The sequence below is a fragment of the Anabrus simplex genome, chromosome 1, assembly GCF_040414725.1.
Source record: "Anabrus simplex isolate iqAnaSimp1 chromosome 1, ASM4041472v1, whole genome shotgun sequence".
NCBI lineage: Eukaryota > Metazoa > Arthropoda > Insecta > Orthoptera > Tettigoniidae > Anabrus > Anabrus simplex.
Window position 1 is genome coordinate 1,285,155,641 of NC_090265.1, and position 13,502 is coordinate 1,285,169,142.

Genomic DNA, 13,502 nt, shown 5'->3' on the forward strand with positions numbered 1-13,502 from the left:
TTCGGAGTAACATAAAACCGAAGACAGCGGTGTGAGTATTCGATCTATTCGTAAAACTCAGACCGGGGCGATTCTTCTCGCTTTTAATAAAGACACACAAAACGAGAACAGGGACAATTTTAATAAATCTTTAAGGGATGTCCTTGGAACGGATGGCGATGTGAAGACTTTAACTCTCTGCACTACCTTGGAAATTCGGGACATGGACAGTATCACCACTGCTTTAGATGTAGAGGAAGCTGTAAGACAGGATCTTCAGAATTTCGAAGGAGAACTGAAAGTCTCAATTAATAATCCGAACAGCAGAGGGCAAAAACTTGCTATCATTGAGATAGAAGATAAGGAGGCCCAGAAACTTTTAGATATGGGTAAAATTAAAATAGGATGGTTGGATTGTAGAATCCGAAAAAGGATCGTGGTATCTCGCTGCTTTTGATGTCTTTCGTATGGACACCATGCACGAAACTGCAAAGGTGCAGATAGAAGTAAAATTTGTTTTAAGTGCGGAGAAGCCGGGCATAGGGCGGTAGGTTGCAAAGCAAATCTGAGATGCATAATTTGCACAGACATTAACGTTGACGAAGCTAATCGAAGTCATGTACTTGGCTCAAAAGCCTGCACAGCATTTCGTGAAGCTCTCGAAAAGGCTAAAACTAGCAGTAAATGATGAAGGTTATTCAGGCAAATATGCACAGGAGTAGAACTGCCAATGATCTTTTGACACAGATGACCTATGAGATAGGAGTAGACGTATTTCTTCTCAGTGAACCTTTACAAGACAGAGACCAGCCAGGATGGTTTGTGGATAATTGTGGGACAGCTGCAGTTTGGATACCAGATTTGGGTAGATGCCCAGTATCAAACCAAGGATGCAGAGACAGTTTTGTTTGGGTCTGCACTGGTAGATATACTTTAGTGAGCTGTTACTTTACGCCAAATGAGTCAGTATTTGAATTTCAGGCTAAGCTGGACGGCCTAGAGGACGTATTACAAGGTTTTATTATTTTATTGCTAGGGGCTTTACGTCGCACCGACACAGATAGGTCTTATGGCGACGATGGGATAGGAAAGGCCTAGGAGTTGGAAGGAAGCGGCCGTGGCCTTAATTAAGGTACAGCCCCAGCATTTGCCTGGTGTGAAAATGGGAAACCACGGAAAACCATTTTCAGGGCTGCCGATAGTGGGATTCGAACCTACTATCTCCCGGATGCAAGCTCACAGCCGCGCGCCTCTACGCGCACGGCCAACTCGCCCGGTTTACAAGGTTTTGACAACGGTTTAATCGTGGCTGGTGATTTCAGTGCCCAAGCACTAGAATGGGGTATGCCACAGTATGAGTCTAGAGGGCGCCGAACAGTTGCGTGCATTGTAGGTATGCAGACTAAGCCGGGCTTACCCGTTGGACCTGAGAAGCAAAGTAAACAGTAATGCAACTGTAAAGTGCAACAATTAGTTTTATCTTGTCAGTTGGGAATACTATTTTTTTAATGAAAGCAGTTGCTGTAGCAAGTGTATTCTGCAGTACGAATTTCTGCATTAGCGAGGGTACGCGACACACCTACCACTTGGCTCGCCCAGCGTTGAGCTCAAGGTGATGCATGCGTAGTAATCGTGCCAGTAAGTGAGCTTGGTAAGCTGACAACTCAACGCTGCATCTGGAAAACCTTCTCCAGATATGCCCAACCTTAAAGGGACGCATAGAAATAAAAGTCAAGAGTACGTTCGTCATTTCCAAACTTCACAGTACATTAAAACAGAATGGATTGCTGGAAGTTCCAAATTTAATAAACTGTTTTGCTGGCCATGCTTACTCTTTAGAAGAGACCGAACTGTTTGGTCTGACACTGGTTATGATAATCTGAGTAACTTGCACAATGCCATTCAAAAGCATGAGAAATCGCAGTCACACATTTCTGCACTATTACGGCTGAGAACGTTTGGAAAATCTAGAATTGATATTCAGTTTGATGTTCAGTTGCTTGCAAGCACTGTACAATATAATGAGACCGTTCGGAAAAACAGAGCGGTGATCAAGTGATTGATTGATGTTGTGTGTTTTTTTAGCTACTCACGAATTACCATTCCGAGGACATTCTGAGGGTGAAGGTTCTTTGAACAGGGGTGCTTACTTGGGTGCATTGAACTTACTCGCCACTTACGATGCGACGTTAAATACACATCTAGAAACATCGACCATGTTTCGCGGAACTTCAAACAGGATACAAAATGACTTAATAAGGGCAGTCAGTGATGTAGTTTTGGGAAAAGTGAAGTCAGAAATAAAACACGCTATTTTTGTTGCCCTTCTTCTTGACAAGACTTCAGACATTATGAATTTGTCTCAACTATCAACTACTCTGAGATACGTTGATTCTGAAGGTGGTAAAGTTCACGAAAGGTTCTTTTTTTTTTTTTTTTTTACTGATGTTAGCGCAGATCGAACAGCCAGTCGTTTGCTTGAACATGTGAAAAACATCGTTACTGAGTTTGACTTAAACTACAGGTTGGTTGCACAAACGTTCGACGGAGCAGCTGTGATGGCCGGCCACACAAGTGGACTAAGAACCAAAATACAAAAAAAGAACTCTTTCCGAAGGCCATATTTATCCATCCATTGTTTCAGTCACAAGCTTAATCTGATTTTGTCACAGTCAGTTTCCTGTATCAAGGAATGTAGAATATTTTTTCAAACCTTAACTGGATTAGGATAATTTTTTCACAAGTCCTCTAAACGATCTCATGGACTGAAAGAATTTACCGCAAAAAGGATGCCTAGAAATGCTCCAACACTGTGGAATTTTTCATCTCGTCTTGTTTACACAGTGAAAGAACATCGCACTTCATCCCTTGAATTCTTTCAGAATGTTTTAGATGAAAGCTCAAACTGGGACAGTAAAACAGTAGTAGTGGCACAAGGTTTCATGAAATTTCTAACCAGCACTGAAACTTCCTTTTTGGTACTGATTTTTAACAACATTTTTACCTTCACTAATTTCCTTTTCAATATCCTTCAATCCAAGCATTTAGACGTCCTATATTGCTCCCAGAAAGTTCAGGAAATCAAAAGAGAGATACAAAACCTCAGGAATAAGTGCGACGTAATTTGAGCCGAGACTCTGGTCTATTGTGGTGTCGAAGACTCTCTACCAACTAAACGACAATGTCGGGAAGAATATACAATAATATCAAGGAAATGCCTTTACCACTCTATTTTTGACAACATTATTGTACAATTAAACAAAAGATTTGGGTCATTAAACCAATTACAGTTTACTTCCTTGTTGGATCCTCTGAAGTATGACGCGTGCAAAGCTACTTTTCCTAATTCCACTTTTGAAAATCTTAAACTGTCCTATAAAGACTTGTTTGATTTTATCCGATTGAAGAATGAACTCGTGCTGTATTCGTTTGATGAATTTTATGGTCAACACCCTCATCAGTTAGTGTGTTCTCTGAAAAGCAAACCATTAGATACAGCCCTGCCTGAAGTGTATAAATTGGGTGTACTTATAGTAACTGTTCCAAGCACAACAGCGTCAGTTGAAAGATCATTTTCAGCTCTCAGGAGGATTAAGACTTATCAGAGGTCAACACAGAGTCAAGAGCGGCTTTCAGGCTTGGCAGTTCTGTCCATAGAAAAGGCAGTTCTGCACCAACTGAAAAGCACAGACACATTTTATGATAATGTCAACACAACATTCACAAAACAAGAGAGACGACTAGATTTCACCTTCAAGTAGACTAAAAGCAACCTAAAATGTTGTGGAGGAACTTAAGGCATAGTTTTGTTAGTAGTAGACCATACAGTGGACAATAGAAGAACTTCTCACAAGAACGTAGCAAATAAGTTACTATCATTTTTTGATAGGCCTATGTGTACAATGTAATATGCATGATACTGTTGCAATAGTGTCAGAGGTATTTCAAGTTGGCTTCTATGCTGAAGGTTGAAAGTGTAACAGGACAGAGAGTTTTCTGTTACATGCATAAGAGATCAAAGAGTTTTTAACTGAATAGTGATGGGGGATACATGAAATAGACGTGATTTCTACTAATCTATGCACTTTCATGTAGGAAACTTATTAAAATAACAATTTTTAGACAAAAACGCAATAATGACACATTTGTCTTCCTTTTTTACGGATTATGCACTGTCATTGGGAATAAATAAACTATTTCTATACATCTCAATAAGTTAATTGCAGCTTTAAAAAATATATTCGATTTTTTAAATCTGTAGATGTGATGTCACTAGTTATTTTGTGTTTCCTGAAAAGCCAAGGATTTGACATGATACAATACGCTCTGGTTAGAAGTCCTTAAATTTTCATGAGATTACACATATGTAAGTCTATATGGTTACAGCTTGGTTACATTCCTTTGTATAATGATGTACGTTAAATTGTACTTCCAACGTCCGGTAATTAGTACGTCCTACTTTGGACAGCATACCACGTTTCAAAACCACCGCACGCCACTGGCGCCGAACTATGGAGATGGCCGCTAGGCTGGGTTTGACGGTCACTAATATTGGAAATGTGCCAACTTTTTGACGACCGGGCTGTAGAGGAACCATACTGGACGTGACTTTTGTATCTGAGGACATTGTGTCGAATATCAATGACTGGTGGGTGATTGAAGAATACACGGGAAGTGATCACCAGTACATTACTTTTTGTATTCTTCCTGAAACTTCACAGATTAATATTACATCGTATGAACCAACGCAGTGGAATATAGAAAGTATGGACAAAGAAAAATTTCTTGCTTTCCTAAGAAATAAAATGGATAGTACAGAACAAATATGTTGTTATAAAAGGAAAGAAGCCGCTGAGAAATGTGTTGAGCTCACTATGGAGCTTATTCGGAGAGCATGTGATCTTTCCATGACTCGTAAAACATCACGAAACAAGAAGCATTCAGCGTACTGGTGGACCAAAGATATTGCTGATCAGAGAAGACGTTGTCTGCAACTTAGACGGAAGGCACAGAGAGCACGAGTCAGCCAAGAAGACACCTCACTCACAGCTGAGTATAAGTCGGCGAAGAAAGAATTGAGAAATGCTATCAAAAAGAGTAAAGTCGACAAATGGTGGAAAATGGCTAAAGAAGTGGATGACGATCCATGAGGTTTAGGATACAAGATCGTTATGAAGAAACTTGGAAGTTTCTCGAACCTGATCATGGACTCAAATGCAATGAAGGATATTGTGGATACATTATTCCCAGATCATCCTGAGAGGTCTGCTGATGATGATGATGACTTCATAGATGATGTGCCACTTTTTACACGAGAAGAATTGACGAGAGCAATTAGGTCCCGTAGAAATAAAAAGGCCCAGGACCAGATAGTATTCCAGCAGAGATATTAAAGCTGATAGCAGATTTCTGTCCACAACTACTGCTGAAAATGTACAATAGCTGCCTGCTATCAGGGGTGTTCAGTGTTCACTGGAAAACAGCTCGGCTAGTTTTAATAAGCAAAGGAAAATCTGGGGGCTATAGGCCTTTATGTATGCTGGATACTGCTGGTAAAGGATTAGAGAAACTTTTGCAGCCAAGAATACTTTCAGCAGTTTAACTAGCTGGGGACCTCTCTGATTGTCAACATGGTTTTCGAGGAGGGCATTCGACAATCGATGCAGTATGGGAAGTGTTGAATACAGCTAGAAGGGCACAAATGGGTAATCATCACTCTTGAAAAGTGACACTCCTTGTGACCCTTGATGTTAAGAATGCTTTCAACTCGATCAGTTGGAATGACATATTGGAAGCGCTTCAAAATACTTTCAAACTACTGGAGTATCTCATGCACATAATGAGAAATAATTTGAAAGATCGTACTCTTAGTATATCACACAGAAGATGGGCAGAGAGTGAAACGGCTCACTGCTGGTGCAGCACAGGGTCCATCCTTGGCCCAAATCTGTGGAACATAGTGTATGATGGATTGTTAAGGTTAGAGATGCCGGAAGACACAATGCTAGTGGACTATGCTGATGATATCGCTGTTTTGATAGTTGCTCGAAATTTGGAGTTGGCTCAGTTTAAGCTAAATCAAGTAATGCGACGGGTGAAAGATTGGATGGTGAATCACAGATTACAGCTTGGAGATCATAAAACAGAGATTGTTCTCTTGACAAGAAAAAGGATCACGACCATCATTCCAATGTATATTGGACAAACAGAAATCGAAACGTCTAGAAGTATAAAGTATCTCGGAGTGACACTTGATACCAAACTTTCTTTTTGGGATCATATCAAACGGGTGACAGATAAGGCGGTGAAAACAACGATTGCGCTGAGTAGATTAATGAGTAACGTTAAAGGTCCGAAGTCTAGCAAACGACGACTTCTGATGTCGATAGTTCATTCGACACTTGTATATGGTGCCGAAGTTGGGGCTGAATCTCTGAAGTTTGAAAAATAGCTGCGGTACAGCGGAGATCAGCTTTGCGTATTACAAGTGCATATCGCACAGTATCCGAACCTGCGGTCCTTACGATAGCAGCGGTAGCACCGGTTGATGTACTTGCCTTAGAGAGACAGGAAGTCTGGCGAACTGAAGGAGAGCTTGGAAGGAAGCGCGCTAAAGAGCTAGCTTATAGGCAACGAATGGAGCAGTGGCAGCAAAGATGGGAGGAAGATCCTCGAGGAAAATGGACTAAGCGGCTGATACCACGCCTAGCTGATTGGGTTGCCCGAGCTCATGGCGAGGTTAACTTTTACATTACGCAACTATTGACGTGTCACGGATACTTCCGGAAATTTCTACATAGGGTAGGTAGAGCGAGCGACTTGACGTGTATTTATTGCAATGATATAGACGATGTATTTCACACATTTTTTGTATGCTGTCATTGGTCAACTCAGAGAAGATGTTTATATACTGAGCAAGGAGAGTTGACGCCAGAAACTATTGTGCAGGCGATGCTACGAAACCAAGAATCTTGGGATCAGATAGCAGTATATGTAGAAGGCATCCTGCATCAGAAAAAGAGAGATATGAATGCTCATGAATGGCAGTAAGGAGAAATAAGGAAGAAGAAACCTGAGAAATTAGCACGAAACCGCCCTGAAGTAATCCGAGAGCGGTTCCGGGGCGAAGATATACGTCGTGGGAAAAGGGTGTGTGGGTTTTAGTGAGTAGGAATCTCACACGCTTGTGGAGTGTGGACCCTCACAAGTGTCTAATGAAAGATTTCCCACACTTCCCTCGTAAAAAAAAAAAAAAAAAAATTGTTATTATTATTATTATTATTATTATTATTATTATTATTATTATTATTATTATTATTATTATTATTAAGGGGTTCTCAACACATTTATAAAATTTAGATGCATGTATGTCTACCCCTTCATCCTGATTTCTGACACATTGTCGGGGTGAGGGGAGATGAAATTATATGGCATATGTTATGGCCAGATACCTTTCCTGATGCTAGCATTAGTTGACGAGCAAATGAAGGTGAAGTAAATGATGGCGAATGAAACTAGGGAAGGAGGTGAAGGAATCAGCTGTGTCCTATGAATAGAAACTGTCCCGGCATTTTCCTGGAAGTGAAAATTTTAAACCACAGAAAACCTTTCTTAGAACAGCCATGTGTCTCCTGGATGCAGACCTTGGCACCACAGCTATAGCTCATTAACACATGCAGCCACTCAATTTGGTATCAGGAAGTGATGGAACCAAATATCGGGAAAAATATTCTAGACATGGTGCTGACGAACCAGATGAGCTCTGTTGAGGAACTGAAGTGATAGATTATATTTGTGATCACAAAGCTGTCTTTATCATAGAAAAAAGAAATGTGATGGAAAGTAATGTTTTATAAGTAGGACTATTACTTACTTACTTACTTACTTACTTACTTACTTACTTACTTACTTACTTACTGGTCGGCACTACAGTCCATGTAGGTCCTTGGCCTCCTTAATCGCCTGCCTCCATTCGTTCCGATCCTCTGGCTTTCCTTCACCAGCATTTAACTCCCATATTTCTAAGGTTGTCCTCAACATCATCAGTCCATCTCTTCCTGGGCCTTCTTCTCCTCCTTCTTCCTTCCGGACTTCCTATAAAGTCTTTTTTGAGAGTACTTGTTTCTGTCATTTTCTAAACATGACCAGCCCACCTAATTCTTCCCTGCTTAATTTTAACAACATCTGGCTGACCAAACAATCCTCGCAGCTCTGCATTTGTCCTCATTCTCCATCCATCCTGATCTCTAACTGCTCCAAATATTTCTCAATATCTTCCTTTCCCGCCGTAACAGCCACTGTTCTTCTGTAGTAGTCAATCATCCAGCATTCAGAGCCATACATCACTATAGGTCTTAGTACTGTTGTGTATATTTTTATTTTCATATTCCTACTGACATTCCTGGATTTAAACATATTTTGCAAGGTGTAAAAGCATCAGTTCCCACTTATAATCCGTTCCTATATTTCCACACAGGTTTTATTGTCTGCAGTTATTATTGAGCCTAGATATTTGAAAGTTGTAACTCTTTGATATTCCTTCCCATGTATTCTCACTGTGGTCCGTTCTCTTGCTCCCTCTGTATCTCCCATCTTCATATACTTTGTTTTATTTATATTCACTTCTAGCACAAAGTCCCATGCTTTCTCTTCTAACAAAGCACAGCTCTCTTCAAGAGCTCTTTCATTTCATGCAATAATTGCCACATCATCAACATATGCTATCACTTGTAATAATCTGTTCAGGATGGTTCCCCCTGGGTTGATGGATAGTTGACGTTTTACTTTTTCCCAATGCTAAATTGAATAGGAGTGTGGAGAGAACATCCCCTGTCTCAGCCCTTTTTCAACTAAAAATGCCACTGACAGAATCCGTTCCACTCTCACCTTGCATACTGTTGTTTTCAAGGTCATATCCGTCAACCTAACCAATTTCCTCGGGATTCCAAACTCTCTCATAATTTTATAAATTTTGTCTCTATCTAGACTGTCATATGCCTAAAATCAACATACAGCTGGTGCAGCTGCTTGTCATACTCATAAAACTTCTCCAGTAATTGTCGCAATATAAAAATCTGATCCAGTGTAAAGCGATTTTTTTTCTAAAACCTGCTTGGTAACCCCGTAGTATCCTTTCTATCCATAGTTCCAGTCATGATGCTAATATCTTACTGAAAACCTTGTAAGTTCCATCCAGCAAAGTAATCCCTCAGTAATTTCCACATACTGCCATTATGCCCACTGTTCAATCCGTGGGCATTTCCTCCTTCATCCAAACCTCCTTTATCAACTCATGAACAGCCTTCTCTACTCCTCCTTCGCCATATCTCAAAAGTTCTGTCTCCATCCCATCTTCACCTGGGGTTTTGTTGTTTTTTAATGCTTCAATTGCAATCCTGACCTCTTCTAAATCTGGCTGCTGTATTAACTCTTATTCAATTCTCTTCCTTCCCCATCATCACTGATGTTTTCCTCTTCTCTATCATCCTCATTATTTCCATTGAATACCTTGTAAAAATACTCCTGCTGTCTTTCGAGCATTTTGCTTTTGTCACCAATAAGGTTTCCATCCTCATCCTTAAAGAAAACTGCTCTTGGTTGAAATCTTCTCTTAAGATCTTTTGTTCTCTCATAAAGTTTTCGTACCTCATTTCTATCCTTCATTTCATCCAGTTCTTTGATTCTCTCAAAAGCTCCTTTTTTGGATCTACATATTTTATCTTATCGGCTCTTCTCCGCTTCTCTCTGTACCCTTCCACTGTCTGCCTTGTCCTCCTTTGAAGCATTCTTTTCCTAGCTTCATTCCTCTCCTGAATTAGTGTTAAGCATTCTTCATCAAACCATTCTGCTCTCTTTACATGTTCCTTCTTTCCCGAAGTATCATCTGCAACTTCACTGATAGTTGTTCTCAGTATCTCCCACTTTCTTTCCACTTCTCCTTTCTCCCATAACTCCTTTCTTATTTCCAAAGATTCTGCTATTTTTTTGTATTTCTCTTACAATTCCTCATTTTTAAGACCCTTTACATTATGTTTTGTCTTTTTACTTACTTTTTCCGTCCTCACCAAGTCTGTCTTTTGTCTTTAATTTATTCTTACAAGATAATGGTCTGAATCAAAATCAGCACATCTACAACTTTCTAACATCCATGATGTCTGATGCATGCCACCTGTCTATGATAACACGGTCTATATAATTTCTTGTTACTCCATGACTCTTTCTTTATATTTTTCCATGAGTTCCAAGTACTTTTGATTATCATCTGCTTCCCACTCGCAAAGTCAATCAGTCTCAAACCATTTTCATTACTGACTTCGTGCAAGCTTTCTTTCCCTACTAACTTACGTGTTTATACACCTCTTCTCTTCCAACCTTTGCATTTAGATCTCTAAGGATCATTTTCACGTCGCGTCTTTGAATTTTGTTAATTTCTTCCTCCAATTTGGTGTAAAATGCATCTTTTTTCTTCCTCTTCTGCCTCCTGTATAGGGGCATATACACAAAACATTGTAACATTGAAGAACTTTGCCCAAAAATCTCAAAGAGCACATCTTATTTTTGATTGCAGTAAAGCTGATCGCACTTTGCTTTACAGACTTTTGTATGAGAAATCCTGTGTCATTATTGCCTTCCCCTCCACTGTACATCAGGATAAGTTGACAGCACATTATCATCACTTGCCCCCTTTATCATAGTTCCTGCAATGCTGCTATCTTCAAACTTATCCAGTTCATTCCTTAATTCCTTCAACTTGCCAGGTTTCTTTATAGTCCTTATACTCCATGTTGCTACTATATAACTTTTCCTTCTCTTAAGCCGTTTTTCTCGCTGGGTCATCACCAAGTTATCCACTTTTCCTGTAGTATGTCTTAAGGTATCCGTAACATTTGTCTTGTTATGAGGTAAGGGAGTTAACCCTAGGCCGAACCCCCAACCTCGAGGACCAGGGTATCACTCTTAGTCTGGATCATCACATTAGACCTGTCCGGCTTGGGTGGCCCTACCAGGAGCATGTGCTCCCGTCAGCATAGCTCTAAGGATCACTTGAACAAGCAAGCCTCCATACACCCGCAAAATGTATTTGTCAAGGTGGTGATACGTTCGGGAGGACTATTAGGCAATACCATATGGTTGATAAGAGATGCCTGGGAAAAAGAAAAAGGAATTATGACCAATGGAAAATGATAAATAAAAATGTAAACAGCCTATAGGATGGGTTTAAAGCAATTATTGAGGAGTATGAAAACAGGTATGTACCAATAACTTTAAAAGTGGTATGGGCCCATTATAACAGGGAAATAAAAGAGATTAACCCTTTATAGGGCCTGGTACAATAATGTACCACCATTTTATATTAACAATATCTTATATGTGTTGTGGTACAAGTGTGTACCAAATGCCTGGGATGATGTACCAGCACTTGTGGATTGTGCTACCAGCTAGTTTGAGGTCTGTTCTCTCTCCAGTGACATATTGTTGCAAAATGGTACACATTTGTACCACGCCCATTTGGAGGTCTACCTGTGAGCGTGCGCTTGTGTTAGTCTTCGTTTTACAACTGAATTTTGAAGAAGGTAAAGGATTTCTTGCGGTTCGAAGGTATGTATCTTTTTGATAAGGTAGATAACTATACACATGTATGTAAAATAGTATTATATTACTTACGAATACTTAAGTATTGCAATATAAATACGCAGAAGTACTTAACCCTAAATTTTAACTCCATGATATTACATATTCTCACAATAAAATTGGGAGAGATAGTAACATAATTTATAGTATAATAGTGAAATCAGACCTTTACTGATAGATCTACACATAATTATCCTTTGCAATTGATAGCCAAAAGATAATACAATGAATTCAGTCAAGTCATGTCATGGTATGTTTGCTTTGGTAGATCATGAAGGGTCTGTCTGAAGACGAAATAGAGATCTTTTAATATCGATCTCCGAAAACCAAGTCTTTGAGTCGGTTGATGGAGGAGATGATGATTCTGAAGATGGTATTCCAGTAACACCATCCCATTCACGATGTAAGATGCAGAGAAACAACGAGGTCATCGGTCTTAGTGTGGAAGGTAAACATTATTTTTTCTAAATAATTTGTACCACTGCCTTAGTCTGCCATTTTAGAATGTTATTACTTGGTTCATCGAGACCCTTGTGACCTGGGTGATTAGATGTTGGACTTCCACTGTCTTTCCTGGGTTCAAGTCTCGATTGGTGCATTTTCTGGAAATTGTTGTGGAAAAAGTGAAGGTCACGCTCTTTTTCTTCTCGGTCTCCAGTTTCAATTTCAATCCATTTCAGCCCCATAATCAGTTATTTCATTCATGCATTCATAAAGTCACTTACTTATCTTCAGTCATAAAAGAGCAGGTATATAACAGGCCTCTACAGTCAGCCCAGTTCAATAACTCGGAGCGACTTGTGGCACTGTTTCGTTCCTGGCCTTTTTTTTTTTTGACTGAAAACAGGCTTAGATTTAACTTATATTGTTAATTTATTGGACAGAATAAGTTAATATAATTCAAACGTTTAATTCTTGTCTGCAGTATTGGAGAATTCTAATGATTTCTTATCAGATGATTCTGCAGTGGATCCAAACTTTATGCAAACTGCTAGCCAGCAGGAATTACTGTACCATACCAGAGTCATCACCTGAATCTGAGGAAGATGATCATCATACCCCAGTAGATCAATATCATTGGACAAAATTGTGTAAAATGCCTGATTAATTTAAAAAATACCCAGTTTCAACAAGATAAGGGGCCAAAGGTGGATATAAATGTGAAAAGTCCTTTACAAATTTTTAATTAATTTCTTCTCTTGTATGGGAACATATGGTAGAACAAAGTAATATGTATGCATACGATATGGGGTAAATCTTGCCACCAGTGTTAAAGGATTGAAATCTTCCATAGGTCTTCTCATAATAATAGGTTTCCAAACCTTACCAAACATGAAACTGTACTGGTCGAGTGATCCAAATTTTTAGGTCAATGGGCTATACCTCACATGGGCACTCGTAGGAGGTGTGCTTATTGTAGCACAAAAGAAGTACAAAAAAGATGTACACTGTGTTGTAAAACCTGCATTGTAGCACTATGTCATGTTTTATTCTCTTCCGTAAGACAAAACAGTAAGTGTTCACAGTTTAATGCAATATGTTATGTAAAGTAAAACATCAATGCATAAAAGAAAATTCTGCTTGAAAGTTGGGTTTGGTATTTTTCAATAAAATGATATAATAATGAGTCATGATGTATTTCTTGAGTTCTTTTGTCACATATGTGACAAAGGACTCATTATCTACTGTAATATTTTCAGGACAATGAGGTGGTATATTATTGTAACATGCCCACTTTAGATTTTACAAGACCGTTATAGGGCATTGGTACAATAATGTACCACCCATATTGACTGATCAAATGGTCATTAATAATTGTAAAATCAAAGTCTACTAACAGCATGCATTGTATTAAGTCATGAAAACACAAAAAAATAATTATAAGTTTGCAG